Source organism: Perissodus microlepis, chromosome 5, assembly GCF_051167445.1.
Source record: "Perissodus microlepis isolate ML-2025 ecotype Zambia chromosome 5, ASM5116744v1, whole genome shotgun sequence".
Taxonomy (NCBI): Eukaryota; Metazoa; Chordata; class Actinopteri; order Cichliformes; family Cichlidae; genus Perissodus; species Perissodus microlepis.
The window spans coordinates 22,445,888-22,465,830 of record NC_140465.1 but is presented as its reverse complement, the minus strand read 5'-3'; the positions used below and the strand labels follow the sequence as shown (position 1 = coordinate 22,465,830).

The 19,943-nt window shown below is 40.8% G+C and overlaps 1 protein-coding gene across 2 annotated transcripts in view; it reads left to right on the top strand.

Moving 5' to 3' along the window:
- sema3fa (sema domain, immunoglobulin domain (Ig), short basic domain, secreted, (semaphorin) 3Fa) overlaps window positions 1–19,943 on the top strand; it is a 47,150-nt gene that overhangs the window by 6,913 nt on the left and 20,294 nt on the right. The window lies entirely within an intron of this gene.

Below are 19,943 nucleotides of genomic sequence, written 5' to 3'. Positions count from 1 at the left end.
AGGAAATTATATGTGTGCATTATGTAGCCCTTTTATAGTAATTTTCACTCTGTAAATTACTGGCTCCCCACTCTTTAATGATGCCACAGAGACTAATACACACACACATCATTGCTCTCAATGAAAGGCACCGCATTGAAAACATTTTCCCTCAATTTAAATATTTCTTCTGAGCCGGCATGCAGAACCCCCTGTCCCCCTGTGGTGATAAAAATGCTCAACATTCAAATGAAACTGTAATCACCCTGCTATTTATGATTCCTACTTTTAGGCATTTTAATCATAGTTTTAATTATTTGTAGAGGGGAGGAGCAGATATGATCATCTAGCTCCATCAGGATAAGCTTTTAGAGCAGATGCGACTAAAAATGAACTTGCAGGGCACTCGGGCTGTGTCTTTATGTTGTTTTTGATCAGAGTTGAAACTTTTTGAGTTACCGACTTGAGTTTTGCTATAGGTGCAGACAATTCCCTCCCTAACTATAAATTCACATATTTTAACCTCAATTTGGGTCTAACTATTTTCACTCCCTACGTCTGGGTTTTGTTTACTTTTTCCTCCCCTTCACCTTGCACTGACAGCTTTATGACGATGAAAATTTGTGCTTTGATAAATGTATGTTTTTGTGTGCATGTGCAAAGTTTTCTCTCTCTAAAACTGGTGACCCACAAAGTACACGTTAAACTATATTATAGTTAGAACTACATTGTAGGAGAGAGGCCTCGAGTTTAGGATTTTTCTTAACACTGTTGGCATTTTCATTGTTTTCTTTTAAAAAGAATCGCTCTGTTTGACCGATAAAAACAATTAAGTTTTATGGCAGCCTTATGAAAGGTTTCTACATATAATATCAACATGTATATATTATATTAGATAGAACAGTTAGTGTCTGTGTGCCACAGCTGATTGGTGCAAAATTGATACCATGATGAATTCAAGTTGCCCAAATTTTAGTCTTTCCACTGGACAATATTGACCTTGACTCATTTAAATTGCAAAACTGGTATCATCATACTATGAATCATAATCATTAGCTTTTGCACAATATCACTTTTGTACACATTCAACCTTTAAGCTTTGTGTTTGGATGTTTCTAACTAAGGATGCTCCACGGCTGATGTACTTAACTTGTTCGGCATGCAGGGGATGCATTAACAGCCGTTACAGTTTCGTGAGTTGTGTAAAGGGGGCAACACTCAGCAGGGACAGAAAGACAGTCACACTATGATGGATGCACCTCCATGTGAAGGATGTGTAGGGGAGTGATAGAAAGTCTGAACATGTGTACATCCTGGTGTTTGTGTTTCAGGTCCCCGTTGCACTCTCTTTCTTTCTTTTTTAATCAAAAAGTGGCAGACAAGATAAAAATAGATGTCAGACATATGCTTTTTTACTCCTTCGTGTTAGAGAGACATATTGAAGAAAATTAGTTATTGTAGCCTTTGTAAGGGATAGTTCAATAATAAGCCGGTAATTCTTGAGGTGTGATTTTAATCCTTATTAAAGGCAGATTATTTAGCAGGCTGTGATGAACCTCACCACCTGCAGAACGGGCGGGACGGCGAGGGAGCGGAAGAGGAAGAGTGCTTAGAGATGGAGTTGGAGAGGATGCTGCGGTTTTCTTAAGATTCAGAGTGACAGGGGAGGAATGGGAGAGTCTTCTAATATTCATTTTAAGTCCATGCGGTTATGTCTGCATTGTTTGTTTGTGCGTGCATGTGAGTGTGTGCGTGTGCATATGTGTGTGTGGGTGCTCACATGCTTGCAGAGCTTCCTCTGTAAAGAGCTGCTATCTATGACACTGCTTTGGTTTGGTTGCCATAGCGGCATCTACCTGTCACTCCTCACAAACTGAATCGGGTTCAAATGATTCGCTCTACAGAGATGAGGTGGGATGCAATCACAGCTTTGTGCTTATTTCCCCAGATGTTTGCTGTCTCGTCTACTCTCAGGCAACCCTGAGGTAAAGCAGCAGCATCCAGTCTTCAAGGCTCAGTTAAGACAAATGAGACAATACATTTGTTAAAACAATAGACTTTGATGAGGTTGTGGTGTGATCTTCTGAAAAAATGGAGAATTGGGCAGCGAATAAATTAAGGATTTAGTTCTGTGCAGAGGCTCCACCGGGGACTAGACTTGCTCTCCAGATGTGACTGAGGTGTGGGAGTCTTCACGGGTTCACAACTCAGACTGAAATTAAGGAGACAGGGGGTCAAGGGCACCTTTCTACTTGTTTATCTTAGACAGCTATCATTCATTTTTATTTGTCTGTCAGTGTTTGGATCTAGTTACTGCAGTGCCAGTGACCTCATTCCTATGGTGCCCATTTTGAAAATATTAGATGGTATACTTTTCAGGGTACATACATTACTGTCTTATATGGCTTTAAATGTATGTGTCTGTGTTACTAAATATAAACTACCTTGAATAGCAACGTAATGTTGCTTCATTTTTACTTTGGAAGGCTTTCAAACATTTAATATCCATCCATTCATTTTCTCTCGCTTATCCAATTCAGGGTTGTGGTGGGGGTGGAGCCTATTCCAGCTGTCACAAAGCAAGGGGCGGGGTACAGCTTGGATAGGTCAACAGTCTGCTGCAGGGCTAACTGAGAAAGACAAGCATTCACTTTCACATTCACACCTAATTCAGAATTACAAATTAACCTAACATGCATGTGTTTGGGCTGTGGGAGGTTGATAGAGTCCCCAGAGGGAACCCAAACAGGCCCTGGGACAAAATGCAAACTCCACACAGAAAGACCTGAGTGACCATAGATCTGATGAATAGCTTTTTCCAGTACAAATAATACATAAATTAAGCCTTTCAGATGTGAGTGAAATTTCCCCAAACTTATTATCATGTGAATTAGAAATTAGCAACTTTAATATATCCCAAGCAAAAATACTAAACTTTTGCTAAAATAAGCGTTCGAAGTGCAAGGATTTGTTGTTGTTTTAGCTTTTATCAGTAGTATCGGTTATGGCTGAAACAGTAATATTTATAATCAGAACATATTTTCTCCAAAATCACTATCCAGTGTTTTGTTTGAGACATGTACATTTATCTGCATAGTACATTCTGCAGGCAACATTTATAATCGGCTTGATTGGTCAAGCAACACTTCCCACTGTACTGTTTGTCTAGTGTTCAAACCATTGCATCTTACAGAAAGGATTGATCTATTTGGATTAGAACACATAAAATCTTGGAGTCTTCATCCTTTTGGGGGGCTTTTCCTGTCAGCCTGGTCCTATCTGCAATAACAGGTCTGTTTGAGAGTGACTTTGCATTAGAAGCGATGATGTGTAGAAGAGTTATCAGTGGTATCATGTGTCTAAGAGGATTTTCTGCAGCTGCATCACTCTGACTTGAACTGTGATAGGCTCAGTTCCCGTGATATGTTCAACTTTAATGAAATCCAGTTAAAAAAGAAAAACTTTAAAACTTCATTTAAAGTACATAACAGATATCAGTATGCATAGCACAGCACTGCAGTCGCATACACAAGATAGTGACAAATAAAAGTTGAAATATCAAAACGTATAAAGCACATAATAACGACTGTAAATGCTATAAAAACCTTTTGAACTTGCCTTGTTCCAACTCAGATATCTAGGAGGACATACAGAAAGACAGAGAATGCCAGATAAGGGTTGAGAGAGAAATGAGGATTGTCGGGAAGACAGGCTGAGAGGAGGAAAAGGTGAAGGGAGCAACAGAGCTGATTCAGAGAAGGCTCTAAGAGTGCTAATGGACTACAGGGCAGCAGTGTCAGGTTTGCTATCTCAGCCCGAGCAGAGTGGATAAATGGAAGGATTTGAGAATGAAAAGGAGGAGAGGAGCGTGGGTGCGCAAAAGGCATACTCGGGTCGAATTTTGCGTCTGCTTCCCATTAGTTGTATATGAGTGTTGGATAAGATGGTTTACTTCAGCTTGTGCCTTCATGGACAGCCTCCACAGGTCAGTCCTGTGCCAATGGCCTGGCTGTAACCTTGTGCTGCAAAGCCTAATGTTTGAATCCATAAAAACTGCTGTGTGTTTATTCACATGCACATATTGTCATACAGATTGGCTTAGGAGTGCTCTAAGAAATTTGGACTAAAGCCCCAAGTGTGTCACACATCTCTTCACCGGCAACACAAAATGTTTTGAAAGCAAAGTACAAACTTGTACAAATATTTCACAACCATTACACATCGCCAAGTTGGTTTTATGGGAAATGCTTGCTTTCCTAAGTGATGGGCCAAAGCTGACTTTAGGCAGAAAGCCGAATAACATCAAATACCTGTAATCATATGATTTTTTTTTTCTTTTGCAGGTGTGGGAGATGTAGTCTGTTAAAGTCTCTGAGTATACACACTGGATAACTACCAAGTAGCTGTCTATGTGATTGTGGCAGAAATGAGGCCTATGGTTGAGTCTGACCATGAGTCAGTGGGAGGCTGCAGCAGTCTCACTATTGGATTAAAAAAGGAGGAGGAGAACATTCCTCCTCCTCCTGCCTCCTGTCAGAGTTGTATTTCATCATTTAGTTACTAACCTCTCCCTTCATATGCTCTACATACATTCTCTCTGCATGATGCATAACTGGTGAAAACCGAGCCTCTGTCAGATGCTAACATCATTACCGAACCCACCTTCAAAGTTTGAGATGTAAATGCTCAGTAAATAGCAAAGCTTTCCTTGTCAGATTGATTTCGCTTGAATCGGATTTGTATTTCCTACGTTCCATTAGCTGCTTTGGCTTCAGGCAAGGAATGACTGAGTTTCAAGGTCAGAGCTTTGAGTGAGATCACGCTTGTGTGGCCGAGAACCCCCCTGAACCCATTTAGTCCTGGAAGAGCAACAGAGAGGAACTGGGCACAATAGGAAGGGCAGAATGGGGTAGAACATGAGTTTTCCAAGCTGTGTTTTCTGGGTTTATACACTGATGTGCTTCCTGATAATGTGCCGATTGTGGATGGGAGGATATGGCCTCTCATCCGTAATCATTGTAGCGTTTGCATTGACGCGATGCCAAGATTTTTCTCCATGCCTGGCCTATTTACGCCCCTTTTTCTCCAGCTTTGTTACTCAGCCCTGTTCTCAGGAACCTTCTCTAGGTGTCCTTAATGGTATGTTGGCAGTGTTGTCCATGGTGTATGTGCCATATGTGTGTGCCTGTGTTACTGCATACATATGTATGAATGAGAAATGGGAGTAAGGGCCTCCTATGTTGCTGTTGTTATTGTTGTTGTTGGTGTCGACGCCTCACTCATCCCCGTGAATGGACTGCTTGGTCTCAATAGAAGAGGGGCGTTCATGTGGGTTGGGTCCATCATTCATTTACTTCATTCATGTCCCCAGGGAGGCAGAGGGGGAGTGGCATACAATATTGGCATGGCATTAACGCTCAAAGCATCTCTGTCTGTCCTTTGCCTCCCTCTGCTCACTCTCCCTCTGCCTCTCATCATTCTCGTCTCTCACTTTTTCTCCTCTTGGCACAAATGGCAAAACAGTCATTACTCAAAACTTGGCTATGATCCTGGGCTTTCATGTTCTGTAGGATTTCATGTTAGATGGATTGATGGTCCTCTGGATCTTGTGCTTCACCACACTACAATGATGGAAGACCACAGACAGCCTTTCAGGAACCTTAGAAGAGGCAGCACCTCTTGGCACAAACACAGAGGCACAAACTATTTTCCATGGCTGACAGATTTAGTTTTAATGTGGTCAGTTCAGCTGAGAATCAGACAGAAGAAACAAAAAGTATGATCTCCAATCCAAATGACACTTCGTTCAAGTGTTATCGTATTTAGAAAGCATGAGATGCTTAGAATTCATTCGCCTGTGGCTCTGATTACACGAGTGCCATTAACAAACAGGATTGGTGCACAGTGTGAAATTTACCATTTCACTACCGTGGCGAGATTACACCGTCCTATTAAACCTTCTGTTCATGAGTATTCACAAATCATTGCAAGACATTATGAGTAAATTAGACCCTAAAAGCAACAGGATCCTTGTTTGCTTTTCAACATTTTTTTTAATCTCCTATACCACAATGCATGGTTTGGTTTTTAACTGAATTATGTTTATTTTTGTAGTGAAAACTAAATGGTAAATAGATACTGGCGTTTATATAGTGCTTTTCTGCTCAATTTAAGCTCTCAAAATGATTTGTTACTACAAGCCTCATGCACACACACATTCATGTGCTTTTTTTCACTACCTTCAATTTTTTTAACCTAACATTCACAGACTTACTGAATCCAGAGTTGCCCATGATGAATCCACGTCTTGCCCACAGATACTTTGACATACAAGTTGAAGGATCTAACCACCGACCTTTTGATTAGTAGACGATCCCGAGTCACAACTGCCCCAAAACTACTGCTGTATGTGTAGTCAAGCTGATAGTCAAAATGTAGCACATGGGAGCAGCAGATCCCTGGGTTGAAAACTTGCTGTCTTGCTCTTTTCCTCAGCGCCTGTCCTTATGAAATAAAGGCTCAAATACCCCACAAAATTACAATGCTTCAGTTCCACAGAGAAGCCCAGCATTTTTACAAACACACAGGGTTGGACAGCAAAATGAAATTTCTGTGTAGTAGACAAGATATAAATAATACAGTATGGAGTGCATGAGAAGTGCAATTTTTCCCTTAGGATGATGTTATATTATAGCTTCCTCATGCTCCAGTGCTTCAAGGATTTTAAGTGTTAAGATTTCCTAATATAACCTGAGTGAGTTATTTTTTTTATCTGAAAGTGATAATGTTTTGTAAAGGTTATCTCAACGCTAAAGGTAATTGGAAAGGTCATTGGGGGAAAAAAGCACTAAGAATATTTCCTCAGTTATGAAAACACATAAATTGTTAAGATAAGAAACTAGCTGCGGGGATTATGTATTGCCTCGCCTACCAAATATGAGATAAACTGCGCAGCATACACTTATTGTATCGCAGTAGTCTCTTGACAGCCTATTTTCAGATTCAGTTTAAATATCTTTGTTGCAAAATATTTTTCTATTGCAGGACCCAGTTGCATGACAATCAAAAGACTATCCCTCAGCTCTCCCAGCTCTATCATGTGTGAGCGCTGCGGATGATTCACTAGTTCTTCAGATGATCATAACCAGACTGCTGGAAAAGCTACAAGAGAAAATATGGCAAGCTGCAAACAAACAAATCTCAGGCACAAAAAAAAGAAAGAAACTTGTCTGCCGTTCAGATCTGATGAATGAAAAAATGATAACGAAGACAGGAGATGGGAGTGTGAGTGGGTGAGAGGGGCCACTCATAAAGGAAAAAAGTCTCTCTCCATTCCTGATGTAGAATAGTCTGTGTTTGGGTTCCTTATCAGTGCAGAGCGGATGGCTAAGCACTGATTTATGACAAGGTATGACAGTGCAAGATAAGAGCATTTTTAGCCTCTATGTGTCTGTGCAATCATTGGCCTCTTTCAGCACCCCATGCAAGGAGGGATGGAGGGTGACTGTGACCAGCATTTCCCACTGTCACGCAAGGCGCCTCCTTCCAACTGATAAGCGCCCTACCTTCCTCTCATTCTGTGTTGCTCTTCGTGTTTCTCTATCTGTCGTCATCGTTCTCCTATCAAAACATGTGCTTCCAGCTAATACTTTCTTTTGTTAAACATGATGGATGTAAAAGTGCAGACAGCAGTATGTATGCTGCGACATATGAGCCTAAACCCAAATAGCTACGAACCACTGAATTTTAAAGCACAATGTAATGTGCTATTGGAGGCTTAACTGTGTCATGACTGCTTAACTGCTGAAAAGGTCATTTCAACATTTCTTATCTACCTCCACTGCATACTAAATCTCACAGAGCAGAACTGCCAACAATAACATACCAGAAAATTCTTCACCATTTTCTGATCCGTTGCATCCAGAGTTTTGTTCCACATGGTGTATGTAATTGATAAAGCTTGCAATTTGAACACAGGCTAATCTCACTTGCCCATTTCATGCCTGGAGTGCAGTAATTGCTGCACGGCATTGACACGAAGGTCTTATGTGACAGGCCTTGATGTGGGCTGTGTAGGGCAGACAAGTTATCTTGTATCTGTTTTTTCTATGATTTTATCCATCTGTTCTCCATTCCTCACTTTGAACTCTGCCAATTTTGATACCTCTGCCTCCTATATCTGCGAAAAATCTCACCATTCAGTATCACAGTTTCACTTGGGAAACTTCGAATGAATTTGAACCTAACCATAGCTATTCACACATTGTTTGAGCTCTGTTCTTAAACAGACACCCCTGAATGCTGACCCTCGTGGTCATGGGTGGGGAAAAAAGGCCACAAGGGTCACAAGGTAGGATGTCCCAGCTGTCTATCAAACATAAAAGCTGCCAAATTACCAAGCACTGGTGTTTAAAAATTTCAGAGTGTGTGCGCCAGTCCGCAAGAGAAGCAGAAAGGATCGTGAATTACACAGACAGACAGTAATCTATAGGTCTGTCAGCCTGTCACTCAGCCTGACCTTGGATAGCTTTACTTTAATTGCAGGGTGGTATGAGAGAGTGGGGCCCACCTTCAGCAGACAATTCACTTTATCCATTAAAGATATAATGGCTGCCAACGTGTTTCGTCTTGAAAGACATTTTCTGCTTTTAAAGCGCATGTTTAACCTGCTGGAATGTAAATGATCATTTTTAGCCTGTAATTATTTTCTGCAAGGCCCCTTCATTTTTAAATAATCCAGGTCTTTCACTTCAGAGCTTAATATTTCTGTAGTCACATGTGGAAGTTGATACTGCTTGTCAGAAAAAGATAACACTAAAGCTCATGGCATTGAAATTCACTGTTTGTCTGTGAGATTATAGTTCCACCTGTAGTCCCTGCTGCAACCGTGATGTATTTTTGCACTTTAAAGTTAGGATTAGCTCTCCTGCCACTGTGTCATTTTGTTGTCTTTGCAGAGACCCTTTGTAAACCACAGATGCAAAACAAGCATGCATTAATAGATCTCAAAGATATCCCGAAACCGAGTTATTTCTAAAGCTTCTGTGGCTCTACGTTTCTTTCAGTTACCCCTCCCCCCTTTCTGCTCCTACTCTCCTCTCCCCAACTCCCACATTCTTACTATAGCCTATGTCCATCATACAGGCGCTAAGAAAATATGAATACCCCTGACTGATGGTCATCATCTCCCACTTTGTTTTCCCCACTCATCTCCTCCTATTTATGCCAGATAGAGTGACAGACAGCAAGTAGACAGTTAACATGGATGCTCTTTCACTCCCAGCACCCAGTCAGCTAATTCTCACCAGTTGGCCTTCCCTACTTTCTTTTCTTCCTGCAGCTCTCACCAAACTTTCCCGCTGATCTCATTCAATGTCAGAATCAAACCCCCGTGTGCACGCATGTGTTTGTGTTGATGTGAGCCTGCACTGAATCTCTCTAATGCTTGCAAATGTACTAAAATCCAAAAAGGGTTAGTGTTTAAAGGGTGACGAACAAAAGATGATTGATGAAAAGAGGCAGTGGGATGCTAGACTCAGTGATAACTGCTGTTGTCTGCAGACAGAATATAAGTTTGTCTGAAGTGTCAGTCCTTGCATAAAAGCCACAAAACATAAAAGAATCACAGAAGTGAAGGCTGCTGGACTTGGTAGACACACAACACAGAATCAGACGCACAGAGATATAGTTGCTGCCTCATTTTGGTCTTTTTCTCAGGGGGATTTAGTTATAGGAGATATTTGGTGTAAGCAGCTTAAATCAAAGAAATGAAACACTTTAAAACAACATCAGGCATTAGTGGGGCTCAACTACTCTCGCCTCGGCCATAAGAAGAAGCATAATATTGTTTCTGGGCTGCTCCTGAGTAAAAGAAGCTCGGGTATTACCTATAAAAACTTTTCAGGGAATATATGTGTATGTTTGAGTATATGTTCAACTTTCAAGAGAATCTTTGCAGGTTAATTAACTTTTTTTTAGCCAATTTTGTTGTTTCAGTACTTGTACTTGGAGGCAAAGTTTAGTTTTTGTTGTTTTTTTTCCTCTGAATGTAATTATCTTTACAGTCATCTTGTGGGATCAATGCCATTGATCTGCTGGTTGACCAGTGCACAGTCTGGCCTCTAATGGAGTGGATTACTGGAGGAATGTTATATTTGATTCGTCTGGGAAAGATCATCTCTTGAGGGAGTGTTTTGAAAAATCTTGACCTTCATGGAAGTTTCAGTCAATAATTGCTCGTAGTGGCAGCCCATAAATATTTATATTTATGGGAATATTTTTGTAATATATCTCAATGTAAACAAATGATCATTTATCAGTGTACTCCAATTCTAAACGAGACAGTCAACAGCAGCTAATATCTGGTGAAATAACTATTAGAGAAAAATTCAGGAAGATCCCCAGATGTCACTGGTGCTCATCCTCTTGGGGATGTGTGGACATTTCTAGAAAATTCAATGAATATTTCATCCAAAGTTGAGATATTTCATACTGATATTGACTGGCCAATAGAATAGCATTGTCATACCCAATGCTATTCTGCTACTGTGAAATAAATGGTGTCAGTAGTCTGTCAAGAATGTGACAGTGCAACAGATGGTGCGGGAAACATTTACAATGATATTTCCTATAATTGGGCCCTTTAAGCTGGCTTCAAAAGGACACTAAGGTCTTATGAGCTTCCATGCCTGCTTCTGCCATTGCACCAAGGCGTAACTCCACAGTTTCTGAGAACAAAGCCTGTCAGACAGCTGAGGAGGTCCAAACTACAGCAGCCCATCGGACGACCACACCACACCGCTCAACAACCAGCCGCATGATTGTCGAGAATTATCTGGTTGTCTTTTGCCTGTCATGCAGCATTAGTGCACAAGGCTGAACTGGGGATGTGTGGTGACACATACCTGGTCGGGGGTAACCCCGCTATTGTGTAGCTGTGACGTGGGGTCAAGTGGATGTATGCAGCAGCAGGGTATGTGGCATAATGTCAACTGAGCTGACTCAGATGGGCTTCTGGCATTTCCACATCAGTGGGTTGTAGAATGATCATTTCAGAGATTTTGGTGGCCTTGAAGCTTGGCCTGTCTGATCATTGGGGTGTAATGGCAGTGTTATGTTAATATTACAAAGTTTTACTGATCATCTTATTTTACACAATCAAATATCATAGTTGGTGAGTAGCAATAAAAATACATTTTATGTTCTTTTTTTTGTTGTTTTTTAATAAAAATGTTAAAACTTGTTCAAAAGGCCTAATGTTATTAGACATGCCACTTGAGAACCCTCTTTATACATCTAATTTAAATGGGTGAAGAACAAGAGTGACAGCAGGAGCAAAATACATCTTCACTGAACACATTTCCCGCATTTCTCTACCTTTTCCACCTGCAGCATGCTGGGTGCCAAAGAAAAGAGAAAAAGATTCGGCAGAAAAAAGGCATTTGTTATCTCAGTGGGCTGGTATGCAGACAGAGGCTAGTGGATACTAGCAGGATCAGACAAGCCAAAGAATATGAGAAGTGTTTGAGGAAGCTTGTTGATAAATGAAAATGGCGTTAAGCAGGTATGATTTAATGTAAATAGGGGTGGTATAGCTGCTATAATATATTTACTAGAGCTGTATGCATATATCTTTAAAGAATTCCCACATTGTTCTGGGTGGTGGGCAAGGCTGATGGAAATGTTGCTGGATGGCAACGTGATAAATGATCTTGAGATATTTGTTTACGCTCCTCTCTGGGAAATGATTTGGTTTCATTTTGTAAATTAAAGGAATAATTCAAAAGTAATTTTCTCAAAAATATGAATTTAAAAGTTCATTCGTTTTGATCCCAGCTGATATAAATTGTTGCATTGTTTATTGGCTTATCTGGACATGAATTAAGAGTTTTTCCAATTGGACAATACTACAATGCTTGATTAATGCACAAAACCCTTTTTATCAGATTTGTAATGATATTTGTGGTGTCACAAAAGACCGTCAGTTCAGAACCTCAAATAAGCAGTGGTTTCCTCTGACCCCCAAATCTGTCTGACCACCTTCCTCTGTGGACGGTGTGGTTTTTAAACAATGCAACACTGTTTTCTCCATTCCCCCTGAGAGACAAGAGTCCCGATTTCTACAGCCGCTAGATATTTTTGTCACTTACATTAAACCTTTAGGAAGATTTGCTGACAAAAACTTGTGCCTCCACCTTCCCACATATGGCTGCCTGTGGAGTGAACTGGATTTCCAGAAGAGAAGAAGAATAAAGTCTCCAGTTTCTGTCCAAGATATTAGAGTTGGACTACATCATACCACGTGACCAGTTCCTCTGATGAGGCTGACCACCACCCAAAGGATTGTTCACCAATACACTCTTTGTTTAAGCCATAGTTTCTTAGATGCAAAATAAATAAATAAAGGAAATGCTAAAATGAGTCTCCATAAACAAAAACGTAAACACAGACTTTACCTGGGCAATGAAGGAATACACTGATCTGTTGACCTTATGTTGCCACAACAGCTGTGATGTGTCCAAACCCGCAGGAGGGTCTTGCACTTTGACGCTGGTAGTGAATCTTTTGGTCCTTTGAGTTGTGAGTTAGGGCCTCCATGGATCATTCTTGTTCAGGTGCATCTCGTGGTCAATAAGATAGGGATCTAGGGAGCTTGGAGGCCTGTCTGCCATAAAGGAGTGTGTTTATTTTGCATCAGTGTTTACATGGGTGGTACCTACCTAGAAGTAGACCCCACATGAATGCCAGGACCCAAAGGTTCCCATCAGAACATTGCATGCAAGATGATTAATGTTAATCACTTCTAAGCTCTTCACTTAGCCGTCAGTGTTTTTGTTGTTGTGGCTGATCTCTGTGTATTTGTGCTATTTGTATATTGTTGATGAAGATCATACTTGCTCATTACTTTGTTGACTATAAAAGTCTCTCTTCCGTCTCTTGTTTTTTAACTAACCTGGCAGCTGAGGTCCTAATCAGTGTTTGTGTGTAGCTGGGCAGACAATCAGGGTGTTTTCGTCCTCACTCCAACTCATGATTAGAATTGAAGAGCCTCTGTGTGCCTTTGTGAGCTTTGTTTTTGGCCCTCAAGCAGCTCTAGAGGAGTCTCAGCCTCTCTGCCTTGGCTGTACAGAGGAGCTTTCATAGAGTTTGACTCAGAGTTTCTATGGCTCTCTCCTGCCTGCTTTGATAAATGGAAGTTCTTAGGTTCGCTGTCAGCCTCCTCTACCCTCGGGACTCCTCCTTCCATTCTCACTCCTCTACCGTAACATTTGCTGTTGTGGGTGAAAAATCACCATAGGGAATAGAGTAGATTCTCAGTGCTTGACTGAGAGTGGAACACCCGGAGAAGGTAGAGGTGGCAGTTGTCCCCAGTAGACCCTGAGTCAACACTTGCTGCTAATGGTCTCTCTAAATTTACCTTCTAATTACCCTCCTCTTATTGCCCCCAGCTAACAGCATACTGGCAATGACCTTGCAACACAAGGAAGCCAAAGGACATGATGGAAATTACACTTTGTTCAGTTCTGGCTAAAGTCAGCAGGAAGGGAACTGCTCCACTGACAACTTGGCTTGAGAAAGATGCAAATTTTCCTAATCAAATGAAGAATCAGGAAAAAACTATAAATAGGAATGAGAAGATTCCTTTGAGAGATCTTTATACATCTGGCTCTGTGTTAGTGCAGCTGACAAAGAGGGAGAGTATTTATTCTAAGTGCCAGGCCAAAGGTCAGCCAGGGAGAGGAGGATTTTTCACTCATTCACACCCGCTCTGTCTCATTATTCAGCCCTCTCCATAATCCTTCTAAACTAGGTTGTCACCACTGACCACTGCCGCCATCCTGACCAGCCCGCTGCAAGCGATGGCACAGCTACAACAACAAACAGCTTTATCACAGCATAAACACCATCCCAGCCATACGTGTACACAAACATTCACGCATACAGCAGCCAGCCACAAGAGCGCACAATGCTATGGCATAAAACCGAATCCAAAGTAAGGAACAACCAGTTATTTTCTTTAAAATCTAGAGATCAGCGTTATAGAGGAAGAGAGTCAACAAAATTGTGCCCTCCCCCATTCAGACTTTTCAATATCCCACCTCTCACCGGTCCCATCCTCTTTAAGCACCCCACCCAAACATCATCATGACCACCCAGCTCTGCCGAATGTAAGGAGGCCACTGTGAGCTTTCACCACAGACCCCTCATGTCCTTTAACCTTTCACCCTCAACTCTGCTGAGGACAGCTGTCTGTGGCACTGTGTACAGAGAGAAAAGCCAGCGTTCTGGACCGGGAACCGCCTCAAGTGTTTGTATTGGTTCTTTAAATATGTTTCAGTCAAAACTCTTACACTGTGTTTTAAAAAAGCCTGAAGTTATTTTTGCTTTTTGACCCTTTAAAAAAGAAAATCAACAGTAATAACTGACTGATGTTTGCTGTTCTGTCTGAGGGTTCAAAAGCCATAAGGCAAGTCAATCCTCTTCAGTCTCTGGATGTAGTTGCTCTTGTTTCTGATCACGTCATATAGATACCATATAATGCAACTTTAACAAAGGTCAGGTTTGTGGACCAGATACAGAGAAACTGCATGACCTTTGCTGTCAGCTGAACCAGGGATCTTCTTCTCCCATGTGCTTTAATTAACCTTTTCTGTCATCTGTAACAGCAGAAATAGATTTGTTATAATCTCTCATTTCCACTCAGGAAGTGAACTTAAATCAATCTTTCCCTGCCTTCGATTTGTGCAGTGGGAGACAGGTGTCTCTGATTTGATGTGAGGATCAGAGAGCTCTACCTCTTTCTCTGTGAGCACACACACACACACACACACACACACACACACACACACACACACACACACACACACACTAATACCGTGTATCAGTAGCAGACAAGCATGAAGAGCATCTGAGTGACAGCATCCGGAAGCTCTAAGATAAGATGTAATCTGGTGCCAATTATTTCTCCTTGACAGGCGCAGGTAAGCAGCAATCAGCTCCAGTGACATGTGTTGTGAGTCAATAGACCTTACCCCAAAGGGTGGTGAGAGGCTGATTATGAGGTTCTGAACTGAGGCAAACACGAAAGACAAACACCAAGTCGGGTTGAGCTGATAAGCATTCCCACCGCTGTTCAGATGCTCTTTTATCCCCAATGACCTCTCCATTCTTTGCAAACACACAAAGATACACTGGCCCCAGGCATTCAATATTCACTTGAGAGATGCACTGAATGAAAGAAAGTCCTAGACTGCATGCGTCTTCAAGCAGATTAAAGTCTTCGAACCTAAATGGCAAGTGTGTCAGTGTTTTCCAAAGTAACTCGGCTAATCCACAGCTCATTTTTATTTATTTTAGAACTAGATATTTTTTTTAAAGGTAAGCTTGCTCAAAAAATATTGACACTTCTTTTATCATATCTGTATGTCACACGGGCAGCAGATGAGTTTAGCTAGTGAAACGGCCTGAATTCCAGTATGTTTGTTATGTGGCTATAAGCGCACAAATAAACATGCTGTCATTGTTTGTTTAATTTGTGCTCAAACAGCAACACAGATTTTTTTTTTTTGTTTTACTGGAAGTTGTTTGCTGTAATTTGATGTTGAGTATGTACAGTGTATTCCTCCTTTTTAAACCACTTTTTGTTTATACAGCGATAAGGTAAAGTGAGTATATGTGGACATTTAGTGGTTCATCGTGTTGTCAGCTTGTCCTAAATATGGTATCCCTTGGATGCCTTGTGGGAATTTCCTCAGATTTAGCATAAACATCCACTTGGACTCAAAGATGAAGAAATCAGAATTTGGTGGTCAAAGGTCGGTATGACTTCATAGTATGTGTTTGGCTTGTGCTAAATTTACACAAATCTAAAAAGATTAATAAAAGAAAGAAATGATGGCTTGTTGCATCCGATGTTCAAAGGTCATGTCTTAACAAAATTTTAACTGGCTGGTTGGGATGTGCAACCACACCACACTAATTCTAGTGGAACATTTGACAGTCACAGACAAGCTAGTTTCCTTGCTTGCAGTCATTATGCTTAATTACTATCACCACACTTAACAAATGCTTACCAATGAAGTTGATCATCCTATTGGGACTCTAAACAGATAAAAGTGAAAGAGTATTTTCAGTAATCTTGCACAACTTGGATTGTCGATATGGTTACAGAAAAGCAAGTTCAGCTGTTTCTAGGGTATTAATTACAGTGCTAGTCAAGGAAGTTTTACAGACAGTCTTATATATAAAGTTACTTTTAGGGACGCATCCTTGCGCGCTTGGCTGCAGACAAGCTGCAACAAGGTAGAACCACACCTTTACTTTTGGAGAATGTGAACATAAGTAAATTTGGAAATTTAGACCACATGCCATGAATGCCTGGGCAGGTATGCGGGATTTTCTGTTGCCTGCTCCCTCGTACTAAGTGCAGATTGATTGTGAGGAAGGGGCTTAAGCTGAAAGAGGCATTAAAGAAGCAGTAGTGGTGTCTGTGTGGTACGTGTTTCATTATCTATTTATAGATACAAAACAGGGGTCATTTATGTCCTTTTGAGGACCCTGACTAGGGTTGATCCAGGAACAACACACCCTGGTACAAATCCTGGCCTATAAAAATATAAAGTATATAAAAGCCTATATACCTTAGCTTCAAAGCAGAGCAGAGGGATCACATAGGTGACTAACTAAAGGATCAGTTGACTAGTCTGTGTTATTCACATTTCTGCAGAGTCGATTGAGTTTTGTTCAACAAACTGAAGGCAATTAGACAAAGGTCATAGAGAAAGAAAAAGACAATGTTGTTCTGCCTGCCTGACTGTCTGGTAATTATTACAAAGACCTTGCTGAGAAGCTGGGTGATATACGCGAGGTTCTGTGGTCTTTAAAAAAAATGCAGGACCTGGTGCACTATCATTGCACTTGTGCCCTATCATTGCTGAATGTACCAGCTGGTGGTAAATTCAGCCATTTAATTCCATGTTAAACGTCTGTTTTTGGTTGTTTTTTGGAGCGTTTTTCTTTGCTTCAAACGACCATTTAGTCTGAGCTCCTTAACACACAGGAATGCTTTTTGAGAAGATGAATTTGTGCTGACAATAGAGTGTATGTGTGGTTCGAGGTGGACTGTTACCATACTTCACCACTAATCTCACCACACCTCAGGCATTATTTCAAGGTAAATGTGTTTTAGCGTGTCTCACCTTGCAGGGATGTAATGTTTCTTCTTTGTGAAAGCTTGCCACGTTATTTGCACCGACTAAAATGTCAGGATGAGAGGAGCCAGTATACTTTAGAAATCTCACGTCGTATTTTGAGTTGAGCTGAGTTCATTCACAAGCTCAAAAGAGAGAAACAAAATAAACATGACGACGTTAAACTGATCTACTGAACTGGCCATTTTCTATAAATCACAAAAGGTAATCACGTATTGCTTTGAACATAATTCTCAAATTTTCAAGTCAAACAGATCATGAAGTTTTACTAACGGAGTTCAGATGGTGCGATATCTTGAACCCACTTTGTGTGCTGTCCTAATTGTTGTTAAGAGTTTTAAATTGATGTCATATACTTTACCCCATAGCTCAGCACAATAACTGAGATATGCCAGAATTTAAAAAAGAGAATCCTGTCATTTAAGAGTGTTTTAGGCCTGCGAGTTTTAACTTTGTGCAATATAGATATCTTATATCTGATTTCCAAGAGTTTATAATGATAATAATAATACATTTTATTTAAGGGCGCCTTTCTAAAACACAAGGTCACCTTACAAAGAGAAAAAGACATCAATGAAACAGCAGATTAAAATAGATTCTAATAAATTAAAATACAGAAACCAGCAAAATACAACCACAAACAACAAATTAAAAAACAAAACAAAAAAAACACGATTTGACAGCAAGTAAAATCTGTATTAATTTAGTTCATTTTTACAAAAGAAGTGATTTCATCCACCATTTCAATCTTTGTTCTATTTTAGCTGAAGGAGCTGTAGTCCTCATGTAGACAAACATCCACAGCACATGGAATGAGTCCGAAGTGCTGTAGATGTTAGGATGCTGGTGATGTGTAAGTGACATATAATCTTCGACAGGTACCTCAGTTAATATCTGTTAAATCATGGTTCCCATATTAATACATGTTGAGTTTTCCCAGTGCAGCTTTTTTAGTATACAATTGACTGGTCATTTTCCCCACATCTGGATTAATTAGGTCACTTCTGACAGGATGAAATTTGATTTGCTTTGGGGTGAAGCACATCGATCCAGTGATCCTGGATGGGAGATTCACAAGAGAGAAAGATGACAGGCTGTCAGATACTTGAAGCTGGTTGCTATTAACAGGTGATATGTTTAGGCGAATGTTTACTTGTAATGTAGTAGGTTGTCTGTCTGTCTGCCCGTCTAGTCTGGTTTGCAGTGACCTAACTGTCTGATTTATGGCAGCCGGTCCTCTCCCTTTCTGATGCCCGTGCATGTAGATCTGAGTGCAGAGGTGATAAATGTGGGGTCACAGCTGAAGTTCCAGTATCGTTTGACTGCTGGGCTTGCCACAGCAGATAACAGGCTGTGTTTAGTTGACTAGCAGACGAGGATGGAAGATGTTTATAGAACAAGTCTGGTGCTCGACTGTCTTAGGATGCTATCTATGTGTTTGTGAGTGCGACTTTTGCATGAATACAGTAATCCTGGATTACACATGGCAGTCTTTCCTGGAAACCCTCAAATACACTGAAAAAATCAAACCTCAGAAAATATTCTTCTTATTTCTGATTTAATGCTTTTTCAGGATTCGGGGAACAGAATAGACTTAAAAAAAAAACCCTGACGTGTAATTTCACCACAGCATGGCAAAATCGCATATCGGGGTTACTATTAAACTGTTTAACGTGTTTGGAGGCATCTTATGAGAATTACACGGGTGACAGGCACGTCTGTTTCTGTTTACTACCTGCGTACCATGATGCTGCACCGTGACTGCAGCATTTCACAGTTTCTGAAGGAGCTCAGCAAACCAACAGCGAAGAAGCTCTCTAGGAGAGGATTCGTGTCAGTATTTCCACATGTCCTGTGCAGGTGGAGAACTTCATGCTGTCTTTTATTTCCCTAAGTAAGACTTTCTTCCTCGGTCGGGTTAAGGAAAGTCGTTATAGCTGCCATATGGAGTCTTTTTCATCTCCGGTGACTCTTAGATTTGGCTACACAGAGCATAAGAGCATTTGTACGGTCCCATTAAAGTGGAACCTGAACAGGCCTTCCATGGGATCCTTGGGCTTTCTCTACAAACAGAAGAGCACAAATGCAATCTCAGCTTTCCCAAAGCAAAGTCTGAAAGACAAGAGAAACAGATACACTTATCAGAGCTGCTCCAAAGATAATAAGAGGATCGGGGGAGAAATCTGCTTTTTGTACAGCAGCACTGAAAGTCACATTTTCACACCACTGAGCCTCCCTGTGCAGTATGTGAGCCATCAGTTTCATTTCAAAATAGATTTAACAGCAATATGGAGGAAAGTATGCTGCGGTGTTTTGCTTCCCAGGGAGCACATCGGTTCATTCGTGGCTAATTCACCAGGGGAGATTGTTACAAAGTCTATCATCCCCTTCACAGCTTGTTACAACTGAGGTTCAGACTCCATGGCCCTGAATGTTATCAACCATGTGGCCTGTTGTAATAAACAGCGTGGTATTTGACTTCTTACTGTTCCCATAACTTGTGACTGATCTTTTGCGTCTCTCTTGCCATTCATTTAGGATTCCCGTGAGTTATTTTTTGTCTGCTTGCTTTAGTCAAGCCCGCCGTACCCATATTTAGCCTGACCATAACCCCATTATGGCAGGATGTAATTGGGGGTAAAAAACATAATCTGTAAATTAATCTAGGATAGTTTGATGGTAGGCTTGGCATCATTAGTATGTTGCCATGTCTTTAACAATAGAATACTTTGTGTGTTTGTGCGTATGTGTGCC